The 22,996-nt window shown below is 44.2% G+C and overlaps 1 long non-coding RNA gene across 1 annotated transcript in view; it reads left to right on the forward strand.

Annotated features, from left to right (window-relative positions):
• Positions 1-436: 436 nt before the first annotated feature.
• Positions 437-22,996, forward strand: part of LOC307216618 — a 50,145-nt gene continuing 27,585 nt past the window's right edge. The window contains exons 1-3 of the long non-coding RNA XR_013839224.1: positions 437-514; positions 646-834; positions 21,560-21,687. This is a non-coding gene — a long non-coding RNA (uncharacterized lncRNA). The remainder of the gene's footprint in view (positions 515-645; positions 835-21,559; positions 21,688-22,996) is intronic.

The raw sequence follows: 22,996 nt of genomic DNA on the forward strand, positions 1-22,996 counted from the left end.
GAATAACTGGGTTCTACCTAATATTCTCCACTTGAGATTTTTAGACAAACATAGTTATTTCAAGGCAGGCGGCAATATAGCCCTAAAAACACTTCCAATTTCCAATCCTCTCCCAGTAACATATTAACATATAACATATGCGGGAGGCAGTGGAAGACAGGAGTGCCTGGCATGCTCTGGTCCATGGGGTCACAAAGAATCGGACACGACTAAACGACTAAACAACAAAAAATGAGTTTGTGGGTACCACACTCCCCTAAATTCCTGGGCCCAGTAGGAGTTGGAATTTAATCCAGGCAAATGTTAATATATAAACCAGGCCAGTTTCCTGACCAGAAAATCTCCTGGAGTGATGAGCCAGTAGGAAGACAAAAGGAAAGGAAAGAGCCAATAGGAAAACATTTTCACAATTGCCCTACCAATGCCAAGAGAGCTAAAGTTCAATCTTATTTTAGTCCTACCACAGGAGGTGGAACTATGGCTTAGAGATGAGAGTCCTGCAGAATAACCTCAGGTTTGCTGTTATACCTATTTTGCTGGGGGAAGAGGGGTAGTCAGAGTACTGTTATACATTTCAATGCTGAAATATACTCGTACACTATAGTTATCTGGTGTATTGATGGAGTGTTGTTGTTGTTGTTTTAGGGAAATGCAGTGCAGTTGGGAGGAGGGGTTGCTGCAGAAATGATTGTAACAGAAGTAGGATTAATTAAGGGCTGCAGAAGATGAAAGGTGTTGGGGAAAGAACTGAAGATTTCAATGGTCGGTGGCCATGTATCATCTGGATACCAGGTCTACCTGTAGATGGGCTGCACATCTACTCACTGAAATAAGGTAAAGGACCCCTGGACAGTTAAGTCCAGTCAAAGGGAACTATGGGATTGCAGTGCTCATCACGCTTTCAGGCTGAGGAAGCTAACGTTTGTCCGCAGACCAGTTTCTGGGTCATGTGGCCAGCATGACTAAACCGCTTCTGGCACAACAGAACACCATGACGGAAACCAGAGTGCAAGTAAATGCCGTTCACCTTCCTGCCACAGTGGTATCTATTTATCTATGTGCAGTGGTGTGCTTTTGAACTGCTAGGTTGGCAGGAGCTGGGACAGAGCAACGGGAGCTCACCCCATTGTGGGGATTCAAACTGCCAACCTTCTGATCAGCAAACAATAGAGGGGGAGATTTGGATTACAAGTTTCTCAGAGGCCAGGTCAACCTAAGCCTCACCATCACCCAGCCTACCTGAAATGATAGACCTATTCTCAGATGCTAGATATAAAAATATGCAGGCACAGTTGTTCATTTGGAGTATTAATTGCTGTTGGCTAAATTTGTATACCACCCTATACCTACAGGTCTCACTTGGGGTGGGGGGGTCTCATTTGGAAAAAAATCTTGGGCACATGCACAGATGAAAGAAGGATAATAGAATCATAGAATTGAGTTGGAAGGAATCTGGAGGATCATCTAGTTCACCCCTCTTGAAGGTGAGGACATGCAGCTGTCTCATACAGGGATGAAACCTGCAACCTTGGCATTATCAGCACCACACTCTAACTAACTGAGCTATCCAGCAAGTATAGTAATCTTTGAAGCAAGCACACAAACAAATCGAACACTTTGCTCCTCTCTCCCGGCAGCAATCAATGACGTTGGAGCAGCAATCAGAAGCCACCCAGTGTAATGACATCACTTTGTGCATTGCCATTTTCACCAGCACGCCTGTGTTTCAGCATCGCTTCTGGTCCTGCTCTTAACCCTTAAGAAGGCGGGCAGGTGGGAGAGGAGCCCTGCTCATTTATTTTCCCCCTGCTGCTGCAAGATTGACTGCAGGATTGTTATCACGAGAAACAAGTTTTGCAAGTCACAGCACAGGCACAATATGGGCACGCCAGATGCCTTGGGATGTTGGATTATAGATACAGACGAGCCGGCGCAAAAGCTTTTGCGTTCCTCTCTGTGATCCCAAGTGACAACTCCACTTTCTAAACACACGAAACAGTTCGAAGTGGGCTAGCTGTGGAGGCTGCTTTGATGTCCTGCCATCACACTGAGCCGTGGAAAGCCTTGTTGTCTTCCGTAGCGAGCAGTTGAGGATATCAAAGAGAAGATGGGATGTTAAATTTTTATTGATGAATGTTTAATAGTCTGGGTTGTAAGCTGTCAGGAGTAATGCTGTAAAAGGATTCTGTGCGAATCTTGCTGTTTGCCATAGAGTGTCTGAAAGTGATTAGTCTTTTAAAGAGCCCATTTCCACCCCACCCACCCCCCAACAGCAGATGAAAAATAAATTTATTGTCATTATTAGAGGAAATGCAAATGGGCAATCAGGAGTTCGGCACACCTGTCTTTTTCTAGCGACTGGTGTTGTTTACACTGTTTCCCCCTCCCCCCAAATTATTTATTCCTAGAGCAGCTTTAGCATTTTCTGTACATAATCATGACACCACCTAGAGAGAGTTCAAAGCAATTCACATGTAACAAGGGCACAGTGAGGTAGGACACATTACTGTCTCCACTTGTAGATGGGGAGAGTAAGGCTAAGAGACAGGGGCTGGTCTGCCACTAGCCCTGCAACCAGGACCCCTAGGAAACATCGGGTCTCCCTCTCTGACAGTGAAGAGAGATGCCTCTTCCCTGCCCCCCGTGGAAACATCCATGGCCTTTGCGCTAGTGACCCTGGACTTTGTGCAGCAGGGGGCAGACTGAAGGCGTGCCATGGGCAGACATTAGAAATACACAGGTCTGAAAACGCCATTGCTTTCCCAGTTCCCCAACAACACCCCTACCAAAACAATCTAGAAGGAAAACGATTCCAGTCCCGCACTTAATGCAGTCAATTTCTCTTCCATTGGAACGGTGGTGCCACAGAAGGATTGCTGTTCTGTAATCACGCAGTTCAGAGATGGAGTTATCAAAAACACAATCTCCTTATGTGCCAGGCCTCGTGAGCATAAGAACTCATTCCCGGAGGTCTTCCTCCATGAAAATCAGTTGCCAAAAGTCCCCTGCTCCCTGCAGCTGCCTGAGTCCCCTCCTCTCCAGGGCTTTTACCCAGTGAAAAAGGTATAAAGCCTTAAAGTGCTGGGGAATGGGGCAGATTATTGCCGTGTGTGATGCCAAAATTTGGCGCTCGCCCCATCGCCTCTTGCTTTCTACTCTATATCATAGTTGTGGGGTTCCTGAGGCTCCACGCCCAGTGCAACTGAACCAGTCATGCTCCCCTAAATCGACGTTTGACTTGCTCGTGGAAGCAGCCAAACTGTGTCTGGTGCCTCGATGTGGAAAAGAAAACAAAGCACGGCCTCTCTTGAGATTTTTAATAAATATCAATGTACTGCATTATCTTTGATCCCTTTGTTGTTTAGTCGTTTAGTCATGTCTGACTCTTCGTGACCCCATGGACCAGAGCATGCCAGGCACTCCTGTCTTCCACTGCCTCCCGCAGTTTGGTCAAACTCATGTTAGTAGCTTCGAGAACACTGTCCAACCATCTCGTCCTCTGTCGTCCCCTTCTCCTTGTGCCCTCCATCTTTCCCAACATCAGGGTCTTTTCCAGAAAGTCTTCTCTTCTCCTGAGGTGGCCAAAGTATTGGAGCCTCAGCTTCACGATCTGAGCACTCAGGGCTGATTTCCTTAAGAATGGATAGGTTTGGTCTTTTTACAGTCCATGGAACTCTCAAGAGTCTCCTCCAGCCCCATAATTCAAAAGCATCAATTCTTTGGCGATCAGCCTTCTTTATTTTATTTTTTTTATAAAATTTTTATTGAGTTTTCACATTTTATAAACACAAACACACACACACAGACAAAGACAACACATATAAAATTTCATATCCTTACTTTCCTAACCCCAGTTCTTGACCTCCCCCCACCCACCCCTTCATACATCCTAATTCAATTAAATTAGCTCAGCAAGTTCATATCTCTCATCCTTTACATATTATTATTATATATATATATTTAAAAAAATACTTAATTCTTATTACTTGGCCAAATTTTACTTATCCAGTTTTCTTATAAATATTAAATCCTTTTCTAAGGTCGACTCGAATTCCTTCCACGAATTTCCCTTTTATCTTAAAAGTAGGTCATAATAATCAAACACAAAGGTCATAAACATATTTTTAAAAATTCTTTTCCCCCCCCACCCCGGTTTCTGTCCCTTCCCAATGTCCCCATGTCCACAAAAACAGTTTTTAGCCTGGATTCCTCACATCTGAGGCCTTTAAATCTCTGTCAGTCTCTCTCTGCCGATTTTGTTGGTAGCCCTCTTTGTTGGTCCTCGGGTCTCGAAGGAGTTCTAGCTCAGTCTCATCAGATTTTCTTCCATCCAAAATACTTGGTACCAGCTGCTGCGAAAGGTCAGCTAATCCATACTCAAAGAGGAAGCCCCAATCATATTTCTTAATTCTTTTAAATTCAAATATTCCAAGTGTTCCAGGGGCTTCCTCCCTCCTCTTTCGCATCTTTCGCAAATTTGTAATCCAAAGGTCTTCTTCTTTGTGTTCTGACAATGTAGGCTTCTGGTTGGTACTCTCCATCTGTACTGGCCCTTGTTCCCTCTCCTCCTGTTCCGAAGTTATCTCTTCTAATTCAGCTGCAGATTTTTTCCCGGTCAAGTCCATTGTGCATTCAGCAGAGCCACTTATTTTAGAGTTCAAGGTTATAAGTTGTTTACTCATAGCCGTAGTCTGCTCCTGCAACTTTCCCACGAGAAAAAACATTCTTTCTATCTCTGCCTGTAATTTTCCATCTGCAGCCATTGTAGTGTTTCAATGTTTCCTCTAGGGGGATTCTGGATACTTAATAGTCTTTTCCCAACAGTCCGTTACTTTGTTATTTCACTACTTTGTTCCCAACCACTTTAATTCAAATATAACAAATTTAGTCCAGAAAGGTGTTAAATAATAAGATTTTTAACTTTCACTGCCCGTTTGACAGCTCCTTTGACAGCTGTCAAACTCCTTGTTTCTTTTTCTCCAGCTCACATACAGGACACTCCCGGGTCTGGGGGGGGGGGGGTTAAACAAAGGCTTCTAAAATTCCACTCTTACCCTCCAGCACAAATCTTCTTCTGTCAAATTCATGAAAATATTATCTTTTAAAAAACACCAAAAAGAAAAAACTCTCCACCTTAGTTCTCCGATCCTTGCTTTAAATCTTCTGTAAGCAGGGGGGTGCGGACTTCCCTTTAGCACATCCCCCGGTCGTACCGAATTCAAGGGTAGAAATTTTAAAGTCCAAATTCCATTCTACTCACGGATTAATTAAAGCGATCAGCCTTCTTTATGGTCCATCTCTCACTTCCGTACATCACTACTGGGAAAACCATAGCTTTAACTATATGGGCCTTTGTTGGCAAGGTGATCCCTAGCGAGCATCTATAATAGCCCTCCCCCGGTGCTCAAAGTGAATAGAGGGGGAAGGGTGGTGCACACAAGCCCCTGTTTCATATCTCATGTCCCGGGGGAAGGTCTGAAAGGGAATCCTTAGCACACTCAGCTAAACACCTTTAGAAACCTCCCTGCCATCAGGAGTCCTGACAAGGCATCCCTCTTCAGATATTCCCTCCCAGAGCTGGCGTGCAAGGGGTCATGGGGACGGGGGGCTTGTCTTTCCCCATACATTCAGAGCATCACCTGGATCAGGATTTATATCTCAGGCAATCCAATTTTGACCTAACCCACTCCTATTCCTAGTGCTTTCAGGGGGTGGGGAATAGAATCCAGCAAGAAGGCTGATCCTGAGCATCATCACTCACCACCCCTGCCAATCACCTGATGCTACTGTGATGTTAGGTGGCTCATCTTCAAAATGAAAGAACAAGGAGCACACATACACACGCACACACACACACAACTATTCCTTTGGAGGCATTGCATGACTGCTTTTGCAGGGGATCGTGGTACTTAACGTATTATGGTGAGTATTAATCATGCACCAAAACTCATAGTCGCAAATAAAAATGGAAGTGCATGGCACCACTGATGTAAATCACTCTGACTAGATTCCCAGGAAGCCAAAGATGGCCAGTAGCTGACGTCCAAAGATGACTTTGGTTTGGAGCTCTGCTGAACTTCAGGATCTGTTGGCGAATCACATCCACTTACAGTAATCAAGGGGAAAAGAGGGCTTGCTGATTGCATTTGGAAAGCAAGCGGCTCAGCTGATGCTGCAGATTTTCCAGAGCACGTTCTACTCATTGAAAACATTTGAACCTTGAAATAGAAATATAGACCTCTTAATTAATTTCTCTGTTATTGTATAATGTGTAAAGAAAACTAATGCACAGATTTTTCCATTTTAATTACAAAAGGGGGGAAATGTGTGTGCAAGAGTGTAACGGGGAGAAGGGTGTGGACTGGGGCAACACAACATTGAATTTCAAAAGTAATTATGTAGGAGGGGAAGGTTTATTAGGCTTCAATAAGCCAGCATAGATGCAGATGGAATATATAATGGCGCGCCAGCTCTGAGTGCTGCTCTCATTAAGGCCACAGCGGAAGAACGGACACTCCAAACCCAAAAGTTTTCGTAGCTTTATGCTCGGCCTAGAAATCCAAGTCTGTTGTGGCTGGGCAGCCTTTCGGCACTGAGAGCCACATGGCACTTTGCATAGTACATAATGTAGTAGCAGCTGGAGTTGTAGGAATAAGAACAAGAATATAGTATAGCAAAGCACGTCAAGGAGTAGATTCTGTACCATTATTCTGTTGCAGGCAGCAAACTTGGTACACACACATTCTAAACAAAGATAAGATGGCTAGGAAAGGGAAAGGGATACAAAAGGAGAAAGAGAAACCAGATATTTAAGGGAGGGGAGCTCAGGCACTTGACCTTTTGCATTCACTATTAGAAACAAGGATAGCGGGACAAAACCTCCCTCTAAATACCAGGTGCTGGAGGGTGGAGATGGTTGCCTTCATGGAGACTTTCAGGAAGCACCTTTTAGGTCACTTTTGGACACAGGGTACTGGACTAGATCAGCTTTTGTCAACCTTTGGGTGTCTTAGACGACAATTCCCACTGGGCCAAGCCAGCATGCCAATGCAAAATATGAGTGTTCTCTTAGGAGTGGCTTGTTGCTGCTGGTATAAAGACTTAAATGGGCATATTCATGTCAAAGCTTCCAAGCAAAAGGGGATTTGTTTGGCCTTTGCCAGTAACGTTGCTGTAATTATTATTCAATATTAATAAATAACCGCAGCAAGTGGATGCACTGCTTGCTTTCAACAATTTAAATCTCGACTTTATCCATGCACAAGCATCTGAGCAGGGCTGATGTAAATCTGAAAATCTCTTTTGAGCCCTTCAGCGCCTGCTCTTGGTTTGGAAGGCAATATTGCCACAGCTTGAGATCAATCAATGAAAAGACCTACAGCGACAAAACGGATTGACAACTCGTGGGAAGTGTGTCCTTTGCATGGTTTGGGGTTGGCACTGGGGAACAGCAAGGCTCTGGTGCCTTTAATAGCTGCCTGGCAAAAATCCAACAGGTTAAGCCATTTCTAGCAGGTAAATCAATTATGAGAAAAGCTTCAGCGGCTCACATTTAATGTGTCTTATTACGTGTGTGTGTGTGATCACTGATTTATTTTGGGGGCCTCTACTCCACCTGCAAAAGAGGACAGACATTTGCATATGACAGAGAGCATATGCAATTTTTATGCAAACCAGTATCTTTTGCAAGTGGGGTAGAGGGTCCACTGTAAATACAATGCCCTGGGCCAAGAAAATCATGTTGGCATCTCTCTCTCTCTTTCCCTTTCCCTCTGTGTGTATGTGTGTGTGTCCATGTCTTTAATATATGTCTTTGTGATTGAATTGCAGGGTGGTCTACCTTTGGGTGTGTCTTGTTTCTGGGTGCATGTTTATGCCTGTGTATGCGTATTTACATACACACTCTCACTAACCCATATATATATATATATATATATGAGATTTACTATTCTGGAAAAAAAAATCTGGTGGATAATGCAGATGATTGAAGATGATGCCTCCCAGAAATATATTGTTCAGGCCTCCCTCATTTAAATTCAGCCTCTCATTCGCACTTGGTAATACACTCTGCCATATGAATTATGGATTCCTGTTTTTATCTCTCACACAACACATGAATGTTTGATAAAGATGGGCTCCAATATTATATTTGGTCAAAATGCTCCTCTGAAATGCAGTTTTAAAAAGAAAAAGAGAGAGAAAGAGAAGCTTTCCTAGTAATTATGCATGAATTTAACATAGGGAGGGGATTTCATTCCCCCCCACCCCACCCTGAATGTTTCTGCTGCACAAGTGTAGGAGACTGTGAGCCTTGGCAGCCAATATTCCTTATTTATGCTCATCCTGGAAACAGCATGGGAGAGACTGCAGTATGTTTTCCACGCTGCCCTACAAATGCCTCAGCCTTACCTTATTGTTTTCAGAGGGAAGAGGCTGCCTTGACGTTCAATTATTCATAATGCCTTTGTGAAGCCAGTTAATTTCCACAAGGAGTCTGGAGTTGTGCCAGAGGAGATCTCATTCATTCATTCATTCGCTCCCTCTGGGCATCAGGATGGCTTAGATGAGGGCCCATGGTTACGGCTGCTATTACTAGCAAAAAGCCCAGGTGTGCAGAAAGGTGTCTGCAGCAGTTGTAGTAGGTGTGACTCCCCTTTGGGCCTGCAACATTCATTTCTTTGTCCCCATGCTCCCAAACCTATCCAGCATGTCAATTGTCTTCATCCCTTTCCTCCTCATAAGGGGTGTTAATTGCTGGACATGCAAGGAGGTCTGAGATTAGGGAAGGGGTTCTTCTAGTGGCTGCTGGTGTAAGGTAAAGGTAAAGGACCCCTGGACGGTTAAGTCCAGTCAAAGGCGCCTGTGGGGTTGCAGCCCTCATCTCGCTTTCAGGCTGAGGGAGCCAGTGTTTGTCCACAGACAGCTTTCTGGGTCATGTGGGCAGCAGGACTAAACCGCTTCTTGTGCAACAAAACACCATGATTGAAGCCAGAGCACAGGGGAAAGCTGTTTACCTTCCCGCCACAGTGGTACCTATTTATCTACTTGCACTGATATGCTTTCGAACTGCTAGGTTGGCAGGAGCTGTGACAGAACAATGGGAGCTCACTCCATCATGGGGATTCTAACCGCCAACCTTCTGATTGGCAAGCCCAAGAGCCTCAGGGGTTTAGACCGCAGCGCCACTCACATCCCCATCTGATGTATTGATGACTCCCTAAATCAGGGGATAGTGGAGATATCCTGGTATCCTGTTCCTAGTGGGAAGGGGCTACATCATATTTGTAGTTAATGGAAAGTCTGCAAGGGTAGACCAGGTCATGTGATCATGTCTCACATGAGAGATAGCAGCCCCAATGGAGGAGGGAAATGGACACGAGAAGGGTTTCTCACCTATTTTGGTCTAGGAATAGGTGGATTGGTTTCACTGCAGTCCAAGTCAGTTCTGCATGTGCTCATTGTTAATTCCATTGCATCCTGTTAGAAGGAGACACCATGGACAGAATAATTGCCACACACAGGAAGAACAAGGATATAGTTTGAGTTCCTCACTTGTAGTTTTATAAATCATTTAATGTGTTGTCATGAATAGAAGTTATTAAGATCGCAGTTGTTGATTATTATTATTATGACCAGAATGTGTAACACAGATTTAAAGAAAATCATCAGATCATCAAATCTAACATGCCACTTTATCTAAATTATATATTTCGTATTTGAACAATTGGTATTGTTATGATTAGGCTATTATTGGATTGTAATTGAGAACAAATACAAAATATTATTTGAAAAATACATATTTTTGGACACATTTCTCAGAAAATGTGCATTTCGAGATGTATTTTCCCTCACAGTATACATCTCTAAACAGGGACGCCAAGAGCAGGTTCAAGACATGATGAAAAAAGTTGTTCAGGCCCCCTCAGCAAGGGTGGACTAACTAAAAATATTTTCATGCATACAACACTGTGTTGTGTTGGCACAGCGTTCACTTACAAAAACATGAAAATGTGACTGCACATAATAAGAGGAGCCTGTGCTGCCATACTGTCGAAGCACAGAAGCAAATGTTTGTACAGTGGTACCTCAGGTTAAGTACTTAATTCGTTCCAGAGGTCCGTACTTAACCTGAAACTGTTCTTAACCTGAAGCAGCACTTTAGCTAATGGGGCCTCCTGCTGCTGCTGCGCTGCCGGAGCACGATTTCTGTTCTCATCCTGAAGCAAAGTGCTTAACCTGAAGCACTATTTCTGGGCTAGCAAAGTCTGTAACCTGAAGTGTATGTAACCCGAGGTACCACTGTACAGTGCCAAAAATATTCGGGAAAGTTCTGGTTTGCAGCACAAGTTTGCAAGCCGTTACTCAGAATTGTGTGTGTGTGTTGAATATAGAATATATATATATATTGTTACGAATGACATAAATGCTAGATAGTCAGACCTCAAGCTCGCTTTCAGACCATCGGGCCCCAGTAGTTTCTTTCAGCTTCCCTCCACTCATTGGCCCTGTTCCTAAATGTATATTATCTTAAACATGCATTTTATACACATTGTGATAATTCAGAGAGTGCAAAATTCAGAGAGATGCAAAATCCCATGGACCGCAGCACTGTGATCCATACATTAATTCAGGAGGTGTAGATCAGGTCAGTTTAGCTCAGACTCGGCAATGAACAAATTCCTCAAGCATTCCTACTTTGATCTCTAAATGTGAAGCAAATCACACACACACACACACACACAAATCCTGGCTCAGTTCTGCCTTTAATAGATGGCCTCAACATTGGCATTTGAGTGTTACAAATCCCACCCCCCTTTTTTTCTTTTTTTAAGGCTAAGACCCAAATATTGTAGCCAAGCTCTGTGCGCTCTCAGACTGGCAAATAACAAAGGCTAATAAAAGGGTGATAATTGGTTCCCAACACCATCTATGAAAAGCTGGTTACCTTCTCCTGGTACAGCTGCCTTTTCTTGGAACCAAGGTGAAACAATTACTTGATTGGCTGATTCCAGGAGGATCACCATCTTCAAACAACATTCACCAGTATTCAAAATTAATTTCCAGTTTTGTCATCCAAATAAAGCATTTCAGTCTGAAGCATGACAGCCCTCCCCTCAAATTTTAATAATTTTGACTTCTTGCCTCTCTGAACTTTATGTAGATTTGCAGAAAGTCCAGTGTAAGATATCATAAACTGTCAATATTCAGTGCCATTGCATGCAATATACAAACACTGCCAGGTACTAATATTATTATTTTCCATTTAACAGTTATGCCTCACCTTTTAATAGATATCCAAGTGGTTTGCAGTTTTAAATATATATACAAATTTGAAAACAATTGAAATATTAATTTGGAAAAACCCAGTAGAATAGCATCTTAATAATTAAACGACTTAAGGCAACTTGAAAAAGTATAGTGTCCAGATCAAGGGAAGTAATAGTACCACTCTATTCTGCCTTGGTCAAATACTGTGTTCAATTCTGGGCATCACAGTTTAAGAAGGGTGTTGATGAGCTGGAACATGGGCAGAGGAGGACAACCAAGATGATCAAGGGTCAGAAAACTAATTGGTCCACTAAGGCAGAAATCCTAAGTTGTTGCATGGGTCAAAGGACTTTTCAAAACTCCCTCTCCAAAGATGGAGATGGTGGTCCACCCTTGGGCAGGAAGAATTGACCTTGCAAGATCTTTTGCAGCTGCTATGAATGCTTCCATAGCTTTTGCCTAACCAATGGCAGAGCTCTGATGCCAGTAGACATGAAAGGTGGGTGTGCCAAGGCCAGATAGGAGGCATGCCAGGCAAAGTTTGGGGGAAAGTTTACATCCAAAGCATGACTAATTCTCCCAACACAACCCTGAAATGACCGCTCTCCACATCAAACGGAGATGTGTGTGCCCTTTGTGTGCCCATGCGCAGCACCCCCAATCCTAGGTGATTCCTGGCAGAGCGCTCCTGGACCACCTCCCCAAGTCGTGAACCTTTAGGTTCCCGCCAAACCTCAGTTCAAATAACCAATCATGACTGGGGAGGTGGAGCCAGAAGAGTGGACCAGGTAAGGGTAAGGTCCTCTCTTTAAGCATAAAAGGGGGTGGAGACAGATTGGTTAACCCTGTTGTGCCCCAGTTCCCCAGGAGGGATAAATGCCAATGCCTAAGCCAAGGTCTTCCTACATCTGAAAGTTTAATAAAGTTGTGGCCAATTTTAGTCCCATAACACACGAGTCATTCCACCCAGATGTCGCCTGGGGTCGGGGAGGGGGTCTCTGCCTGGGCACGCAATAGGGAGCAGGGACATACTAAATTCCTGGAGCCTGCATATGTATTTTGCCTCCCGTTGAAAACAAAAAATATAAAATGGTCACTGGAAGAAGACCCAGGTTGGGGGTGGGCATGAGAAAATGCTGCTCCCTCTTCCTTCCTGCCCTGCCAACATGCGCCTTGCAGGGCTTAAGAACATTCAGATCCTTCATTTTCCTCTACTGAGCCAATGGTACGATTGCTCCACCAGTTAAACAGTATCGTAATTTCCTCTCAGCTATCAGATAATGACCGCTCCCTGCTTAAAACGGGGGGCGCCCTTTGCGTGGACGCGCGCAGCCCCTAGATCTGAAGCGGCTCCAACAGCATAGGCTTGGCTTTGCCTCCCTCAGGTGGGATACCTAGAGGTCTCCACCTACCTCAGTCAATTGTCCAATCCCCCCTGGGGGAGGTGTTGCCAAGGAGACCAGGCCAGGTAGGGGAGGGATTACCTGCCCACACAATAGAGGGAGGATCTTACCTGGGAATCCTCACTTGGCTCCAGAGCTTCTCCCGCCCTACCCACGCTCAGTTAATGTCTTATTTTGCAGGTTAATTTTTCTTCACAGGTTTTGCAGGTTAGCTTTTCTTTGCAGGTATGCAGGCGCTGCTACGCTAAGGTCGCTGTTAAAGGGCTGGAAAGGAATTTCCCTGCATTGGCAGGTTTCGCCTTTCCCGTAGCAAAACGTCACAACTTTGGCAGTATCAGGCCTTGGGCGGAATCCTTTAGTCCATCTTCCTCTTTGCGGCAGCGATACCAGGGTTCCCCGTTAAAGGGGTTTCTGAAGGGAGGCTTTGACCGTACTCCGTAAGGTCATCATTGCTCTCCCCTGCGGCGGCGGCGTAACGGGGGCGGCTATCTCTGCTTGAACATATGTTCTCCAGAGCCGGCCCATCCCCCCCCACTGGATAACCCTGATGCTCCCCAGGTCCCCGGCTGGGGACTGGGGAGGGAGAACGCCCAATGCCTGAGCCAAGGTCTACCCACATTTGAAATTTAATAAAGTTGTGGCCAATTTAATCCCATAGCACGTTGTCTTGAGTCGTTATTCCACATGGCGGGGGGGGGGACCACGAGGGATCTGGGGACTCCGCCTGTCCACGCAAAGAACATTGCTTTGTGCCAGCAGTCAGTTGCAGACAAATAATAAATACCATAGCGTGTCAACCATCAACTATTATCAAATAACAAATCCTAAATAGACACCAAATCTTCGATTGACGTCTGATAACTGACTTCTGTATTTGACACTTGAGTGCTGGTGGTTAAAAGTGTGTCAAGTATCAAATTGCTATGAAACTTTGACAGCCAAATACTAAACGCGGAATTAGAGCCGTGTACTAATATTAAGATCAAGTGTCATTAGATATCAAAAGATGTATTAGATATTTGGAGACTAGGGGAAGGCTTTGTAATCCTTCTGTGGGCGGAACAAGGAGAGAGGCAATTCTTCGCCAATTCCTCTTCCCATTGGAAGCCCCATCCCCCATGCACCCCAAACTGTGCTCCAGAGGGTTGGGGAATGCTTTGGAACATCACAAGATATAGTGGGGGGGGGGAGAGCTCTGTCATTGTCCTACTGACAGAAGGTCCCAATGAATTAAAGGCCCCCCCATCAGTGCATCACACCTGGAGTACTGTGTCCAGTTCTTGGCACCACAATTTGTGAAGGACAAGCTGGAACCTGTACAGAGGAAGCTGACCAAGATGACCCAAGGGTCTGGAAACAAAACCTTATGAGGAATGGTTGAGGGAGCTGGGTACGTTTAGCCTGGAAAAGAGGAGACTGAGAGGAGACATGATATCCACCTTCAAATATCTAAAGGGCTGTCACATGGAGGATGGAGCGAGTTTGTTTTTCTCCTGCTCCAGAGGTTAGGACCTGAACCAATGGCTTCAAGTTACAAGAAAGTCAATTCCAACTAAACATCAGGAAGAACTTTCTGATGGTAAGAGCTGTTTGACAGTAGGATGGACTCCCTCAGAAGGTGGTGGACTCTCCTTCCTTGGACGTTTTAAAGCAGAGGTTGGGTAGCCATCTGTCATGGCTGATCTAGTTGAGATTCCTGCATTGCGGGAGGTTGGTCAAGGAAACCCTCAGGTTCCCTTCCAACTCTACAATTCTATGGTTCTAAGAGTCACAATTTGATACCATCCAAATATGTAAAATGGTCAGAATAAATCCCAAAAATATTGGTGCCTGCTCCTGTCTGCGCCCCTGTTGGTTAGCCATCAAGGGTACAAATGAACATGTGGCGGAGTAGGGATGAGATTGCACTCACTGGACCATCTACCAAATATCCAAGGACTTGCTTGGACAGGAGCTTACTTGCATATTTTAAAGGTAAAAAAAACAAAACCCAATGCATATTATTTTTATTATTTATTAAATTTGTATACTGCCCTCCATCCATAGATTTCAGGGCGGTTCACAACATAAAAACACAAGATAAAAAACATAAAATGCATAATAAAAAGAAGAAAAACAAACCAATAACCCCCTGCAACTCCCACAAACACACATATATACTATACTATATACTATATACTATAAAAGTATATAGGATGTTAGTCAGCCAAAGGTCTGGTTGAAGAGGAACGTTTTTGTCTTGACCCTAAAGGTGTTTAATGGGGTTTATGCACTTTGGGGGGGTCATGTCACAACAGGGAAAATAGGGAGGACAGGGCTGCCAAAGGGAAGAGGAATTGGCAAAAAAAAATACCTAGGGGAGGGACTATGGTTTTTTTCCCCCCACCCCAAAATGGTAAAGTCTGTCCTTGCAGAACTGCTGTGGCTAGACTTCTGAGATTTGGCAGGCTCTATCGTCTTAAAGGAGTGGTGATGCCTGCAGTTTGCATTCAATTCTGGCAAAAAAAATAAAAGTTTTAATAAAAGACTTTTTGTTTTTTTAAAAAAATTTTTTTGAAAGGTTCCCTGCCCAAAAATCCCTTAATGGATCTGCCTGGAATTTAATAGGTTTAATCTACTCAGGAGGGCCTCCTTTGCCTGCAAATCTCATCCACCAACGTGAAAAGAACAAACATTATAGCCATTAAGATCAGATTCGTACCCAAATAAGGAACTCAATCCCCCTTCATGGATCACTGCCTTGCCATGGCGAAGGGGCTTGAATAACTCAGAGAAGCTATGAACTATGCCGAGCAGGGCTCCCAAGATGAACAGGTCATAGTGGAGAGTTTTGACCAAACGTGATCCACCTGGAGGAGGAACCGGCAAGCCACTCCAGTATCCCTGCCAAGAAAACTCCATGGACAAAGACAACAGGCATATAAATGGTGCTGGAGGAGACTCTTGAGAGTCCCATGGACTGCAAGAAGATCAAACCTATCCATTCTTAAGGAAATCAGCCCTGAGTGCTCACTGGAAGGACAGATCATGAAGCTGAGGCTCCAATACCTTGGCCACCTCATGAGAAGAGAAGACTCCCTGGAAAAGACCCTGATGTTGGGAAAGATGGAGGGCACAAGGAGAAGGGACGACAGAGGATGAGATGGTTGGATAGTGTTATCGAAGCTACCAGCATGAGTTTGACCAAACTGCGGGAGGCAGTGGAAGACAGAAGTGCCTGGCGTGCTCTGGTCCATGGGGTCATGAAGAGTCGGACATGACTAAACGACTAAACAACATCAAAAGGAACTGAATCAGAATAATATAGAGTGGATCTGAAACAGACTGAGACCCATCCAAACACTACATGTACCAAGTGAATACTGTGGTCTCTACAGACGCCTAATATTGATTAAGTGCCCCTTGTCTGTTCTTTAGTCAGACTACCTTACTAAAACTATGGACTGGGTTTAATCTGTGCTTTAACTGGTTTGGGCTCCAAACCCAAACACACGTACTAGATAGCAAGGTAGTAATCCTATACAATGTTCCCTGTGAGTAAGTCCACTGCACTCAGCAGGGCTTGTTTCTCTAAGTATACAGTTATAGGATTGCACTATAAATCCCGCGGAGCACAGAGGGATTTCTGTCTGAGTAGACATCCTTAGGATGCAGTTAAATTGCTGTTGTTGTTTTTGCAGTGCTTGTTTTAATTGTTTGAAAGTTGCCTCAAGAGCCCCTTAGGGGCTTTCAAGGTGGGAGGGAAGGGGTTTTTTTTAGAAAAAGAAAAAGAAAGAAAACCTGTTAAATAAATAAATGCAAACACAGATCTGAAATAAGCCTCACAATCCAGATTGGTCTCCCTCTCTGTGTGTCTCTCGCTTTTTGCTCCAGTAGATCATTATTAGTTGCTGCTATCTGGCATTTTCTTACTGTGGTTAAAGATGAGTTACTGCATGGTTTTGGTTAATGGAGGCATATTCCCCTGAGACATAAGTCCACGCTAGCTTTAAAGACGGGGCCGGGTACTTTATTATGGCATACGACCGATTTCAGCGCTGCTTTATCATCTGCCAGCATGCGCACACAAACTAATCAGCTATTCACTGCCTCCTGCCCCCCGAGGGCACCTTTCAATGAGGGAGACCATTGATTTTTACCATCAGACACACAAACCGTGAGCCATTCCATGCATTATGCTATCCCCAGTGGTACATTCTGCAGGGAAACCAGTCATTTCGGTTCATCACGTGCCCACCACACAGACAAACGAGCATGTAATAAAGTATCCCAGAAATTCAGCTGTTTACCATCTCTCTCCCTTTCCTGGGAGACAACACTTTCCCTTAACTTGGAGGCTCTTGATGGGTCTTTATTAAATATATTATTCAATTTGGGGTGTGTGGGGAAATACAGTTTAATGGAGAGTTAAGACTTATGACTAAGGCAGTATAAATACCACAACCAAGCAATTAATGTATTTCTCTCCGCTGCAAAATGAGGTATTTCCCTTGAGATAGCATGTTGCTGCATTCACAATGGACAAATACAAACTTTTTCCAGACACACCCGTTATCACTTTATTTATTTAATTGACCTTAAATGTCAGAGGCTCCAGGGTCTCATCCAGAAATATCAGAGCCTGAGAATGAGAATTTGCCTGGTGACCAAACTGGGGACTCAAACTTCAGGGCTCTTTTCAGATTCAGGAGATGAGACAGGACTTGGCAGTCAATAAGAAGCCTCTGGCCTTGTCAACACTGTAGTGTAGGTCCACTATAAATCCAGAATTTCTGGGATTGGTTTGCCAAAAATAGTGTCCGGGTGGAATTTTGGGGTTTAGTTTTGAGATTTTGCCAAAAAAGCTCTGGATTTTCACTTTTTGAAATATGGCAACCCTACTGTAGTGCCTTTTGCTTTCAGCACTTCAGCTCCTTCCTTGTCCAGCTAGAGCAGCTAAGGGCCAAACAACGAATTTTAAAATGTACAGTGGTACCTTGGGTTACAGATGCTTCAGGTAACAGACGCTTCAGGTTACAGACTCCGCTAACCCAGAAATAGTACCTCGGGTTAAGAACTTTGCTTCAGGATGAGAACAGAAATCGTGTGGCGGAGGCAGCAGGAGACCCCATTAGCTAAAGTGGTACCTCAGGTTAAGAACAGTTTCAGGTTAAGAACGGACCTCCGGAAGGAATTAAGTTCTTAACCAGAGGTACCACTGTATTTATTTGTTTGTTTGTTTCATTTTTATATCACCCTTCATCCGAAGAGCTCAGGGAGGTTCACAGCATGAAAATACAAAAGGAAGCACAAAATGCATAATAAAAACAAAAACAAAACAATACCCCTCCCCAAAAAAACATTTAAAAGAACATAGAGTGTTAATCAGTCAAAGGCCTTGTTGAAGAGGAACAATTTCACCTGGTGCCTAAAGCTGCAAAATGAAGGTGCCAGGCGGGCCTCCCTGGGGAGCTGCTGTGGAACAGGCCCATTCTCATGTTGCCACCCTCCAGATCTCTTGTGGAGGAGGCACATGAAGAAGGGCTTCAGATCATGATCACTGGGTCCAGGTTGGTTCTCGAGGCAAACCATTTGGAGGTAGTTTGTCCACCTATGTGCTGTAGACGGAAGTGAAGGGCAGATGGGGCTTGTCAACATGGGAAGGTAGCCCACCGAGAAGAAGGAAAACTGATCCAGAGGCAGAGCTAGCTGCTCTGCCACCTGGAGTGGCACACATGCTGTGCACTGGGGGGCAGGACTAGCTGCCCGCGGGGGTGCCCCGCCGTCGAGCATCCCAGGGGTGTGTGGCAGCGGTGACCATCCCAGGGGGCACCGCCCGCAGCGATGTCACTCCCCCTCAGAGATGACACCCCTACCGCCCCCCTTTCTCCGCCAGTGCTCTGATCCTAACTGGTGCCTTGTGGGATATCTTTGGGAGAAGAAAAGACTAAGGGGTAGTTGTTGCTGTTGTTGTTTTAAATTTTTTTTATTCAAATTATAACAAGACATATTATCCAAAAACATATCATCCTTGTTTTCCCCCCCATTTTTCCTCCCTCCCCCCTCCCACACAAAACCCACCCACCCACTCCCACCCCACCCCCTGACTTCCCTCAGTTCCAGTCTTTGGTTTCTCTAAGAATGCTGTTTTCTGCATGTTACAAAGTTGTATAGTTCCTCAAACTATTTAGCTGATTATTATCAATAAAAGGTTTGTGAATGTTTATTCAAAACCTGTCAAGGAGTCTAGTTCGCTTTGTTGCGTCTTCAGATACTTTGTAAAGGGTTCCCATTCATCCTTAAAGTCACAGTTATCCTTGTCCCGTAGCTTATACGTCAGTTTTGCCAGTTCTGCATACTCCATCAATTTTTCTTGCCATGATTCTTTAGTTGTTGTTGTTTAGTCGTTTAGTCATGTCCGACTCTTTGTGACCCCATGGACCAGAGCATGCCAGGCACTCCTGTCATCCACTGCCTCCTGCAGTTTGGTCAAAACTAAGGGGTTAACTCTAACAAATTCTGGAGCAGAGTCCCTAAAATTGTTGGATGTTGCTTTGTACATCTTCTTCCAGCAACTGCTGCAGCCAAGCTGGTGCCAAATGTATTGCTCTGCTTTCCTTTGGCCCACATCAGTGAGGGTCTTGTCATTGGAGCAGCCCAGGGCCTCCATACACACTGACCAAACTTGCTAACACAGCAGTTTGATTTCATCCCAGAGGGACATTCCATTGTCCCTCAAGACAGACAGATACCATATCTCTCTCTCTCTCTCTCTCTCTCTCTCTCTCAAATTTCAAGTAGAAATATGAGTAAAAATCACACCCATAGCTCATACAATTTGGACACCTGTTACACACTCACACATTACAGGTTAACAGATTTCAAACAGTTCCCAGTGATCACCACGAGAGAAATACACCTTTATAGTGAACCATAGTCTTATCAACATCATAAAAAACCCTCCAACTACTTTTCACACAGAATTAATTACTATAAAACTGAGCAACCACATTTTAGAAGAGCCCTAAAGTGATTTCCAAAATTTAATTAGGACAAACATTTTCCCCCTTACATCAGTATCACTTTATAATAAATGCAATCATTATTAATTCCTTCAGCATTGGCAGTAATAATGTTAATCATGACAAACTCTTTGGATAGTAATGCGTTTGTAATATTTTGTTCTAGTGCCTGTTAATGCTGATGTTAAATTAATTTATAAAAATATTGTATATGTATGACATGACATGTTGCAGTCTCAATAATGATGCTTGATAACAATTATGTGAGCTTCAAAACACACACACACACACCATAAGCTACTGATTCATAACAATTCTAAGGAAATATGTAACGTATAATACATTTATCACACAATGCTTTCTCAAATGCTGCTGTCACACAGTGACTAGGGACGGGTTTTAGAAGCCTAAAATCATACCCACCAACACCCCAAATTGGTAGTTAAATTTTTGCAAACCACATGATCCAGTTTTAGCCCACATCTACAGTGTAAGTGGGTGTACAGAAGGATTAGGCAACTGTGGCTAAGAATGCTTTATATTGTAATAACTTCAGTGCAATATTTCAAAACTTGGGCTCTTGTCCTTGCTTTTCAAAGCTAGCTTTACACATGAGATTTTGCCTTATGGTTGTTGCAAAATCACATGCCTATGTAACTTACAAGCTACATGTACTGGAATAATTTCATTATGAGGGAGATAATTATTGGGGTGTCCTCCCACAGACATATGCAAGCTGATAGGGAACACTCATCTGTACAAAAATGCTGTCTGTTATAGAGGCCCACAATGAATATTCAGGAGAGTTTTGCCTTAAAGGCAAGGATTCAACCATTTGATTATGTATTAATGTAGTGAATCCTCTCCACACAAAAATTACAACCTGAGTATTGGAATAGGTTTTCTGAGAATTGCCAACAAATAGGATGGGTGTTGTGCATTAATTAACATCTAAATGGTTTCAGGTTTTATATTTGAATATCGGCATGCAAGTATTAGCATTTAAATTGTTAGGAAATAAACTTCTGCTTGGGATCAGGATTTTATTAATGCGTTTATTAACTGGTAGTTAAAAATGTACTAAGCGCTATCAAAACTGTTTGCTTTTTAAGGTCAAGTGGAACAGTTCACTATCTCCAGGGCTCTGTTATGAGGAAGTCTCAAGTTCTTTGGTAGCTCACCAGAGGTACCCTGAAAGTACTTTCCACTACCGGTTCATCTGTAGGAGAATAGGGCTCCCCTGTCAACTCTCAGCACCCTTAAAGGTAAAGGTAAAGGGACCCCTGACCATTAGGTACAGTCGTGACTGACTCTGGGGTTGCGGTGCTCATCTCGCTTTATTGGCCAGCATGACTAAGCCATGTGGCCAGCATGACTAAGCCGCTTCTGGCGAACCAGAGCAATGCACAGAAACGCCGTTTACCTTCCCGCCGGAGTGGTACCTATTTATCTACTTGCACTTTGACGTGCTTTCGAACTGCTAGGTTGGCAGGAGCAGGGACCAAGCAACAGGAGCTCAGGATTCGAACCGCCGACCTTCCGATCAGCAAGTCCTAGGTTCTGTGGTTTAACCCACAGCGCCACCCACATCCCTTACCAAACTACAATTCCCAGGATGCTTTGGGAAAGTCGTGGCTGTTTAAAGTGTTCTGGCTTTAAATGTATAGTGCAGATAAGGCCCAGGGTTTTTGTTCTTTTTATTCTAGTTAACTTTTAACTGAGAAACAATAATGAAGAATAGGCAGATTTGTAGGTTTGAGATTTCCTCTTCTCCTCTCATAACTTTGCTTATTTGTTCTTTCTATTCTTTACCTTTCTTAATGTGAGAAGGGTCACGTTGAAGCCTTACGTAGTGCCTTGTGATTTTTGTACCGTTTTTGTGCATAGGAGAGAAGGATGGGTTTTTCATCAGCATCCGTTTTCCATCTAAACTTACCAGCGAGTCAACAGATTGCTGTCCAACACACTGAGTGTTAACTTCCAAGGCGAGTCCAGACGGCAAGAAGCAACACTCGGTAAGAAGATGCCAACATTCCTTTTAACTTCAAAGCAAATTCCAAGTAACAAAAGGATGAAGCGCGGGATTGTTAGCTACTTAAATATTCATTTTCCTTCATAAGCAGCTTGCAGGGGCAGAGAGGGAGAGGGAGACAGACTTTGGATCCAAGTCTTAAGCAAGACCCCGATTCACCGCTGAAATTCCACCTTCAGACTGATGCAGCTATTTGTAAATTCAAAGCCAGCTGTAGATAATCTTCTAGGACACAGATCCAGGGATGGAGAAAGCTTTCGGAATTGGGGTGTGGGGAGAGAACAGCAAGGAATTCACCCAGTTTGGAAATCCCCTAACCATTACAAGCCAGGCACAACCCCTCTTGACATTTCACCTTGGCTTGTAATGCTTGGCCCCAGCCCTCTCATCTGGCAGCTTCCCTCCTTTCCAGCTTTCTCATACTTTCCAAAACATACCAAGTTAAGGGGGGAAAGGGGGGAAGCAGCTATGGGGAAAGCTGAACTACCAAAGGCTGCTTCTAAGCTGTCTCAAATTCTGTTGTTACATGCCACCCCAATGTCCACAGCAGTGCAAGGTTCCAGGGAGTTCCAGGTGCTTGCCCAGGGTCTGTGATTCCTTTTGGAAAAATGAGGCACAGCAGGGACTGTGGTGTCTTTAGGATATATATCATTTATATACAGATATAGACAACCTGAAGGGACGCGGGTGGCGCTGTGGGTTAAACCACAGAGCCTAGGACTTGCTGATTAGAAGGTTGGTGGTTCGAATCCCCATGATGGGGTGAGCTCCCGTTGCTCGGTCCCTGCTCCTGCCCACCTAGCAGTTCGAAAGCATGTCAAAGTGCAAGTAGATAAATAGGTACCACTCTGGTGGGAAGGTAAACAGCGTTTCTGTGCGCTGCTCTGGTTCACCAGAAGTGGCTTAGTCATGCAGGCCACATGACCCAGAAGCCGTACGCCGGCTCCCTCGGCCAATAAAGTGAGATGAGCACCGCAACCCCAGAGTCGGCCACAACTGAACCTAATGGTCAGGGGTCCCTTTACCTTTACCTTTATAGACAACCTGAGCCTACAATGGAGGGGTACACAGCATCAACACCCCAGCTTTGCTGCAGAGAGGTGCAGATTTAGATGAAGAGATCAGTTTTTGCAAAACTCTTTTGGTTGCCCTCCATCACAACTTGCAAACTTGGAAAACTATGGGAAAGGGAGGAGAGGAGAGAAACTGGCAGCCAAGTGGGATGATGGCAGGCGAGCTTCCCCGGGATGGGTTTTTCTAAGCCCAGCCAATTCAGAATGGATATGGGTGAG

The sequence above is a fragment of the Podarcis cretensis genome, assembly GCF_951804945.1.
Source record: "Podarcis cretensis genome assembly, chromosome: 5".
NCBI classification, from domain to species: domain Eukaryota; kingdom Metazoa; phylum Chordata; class Lepidosauria; order Squamata; family Lacertidae; genus Podarcis; species Podarcis cretensis.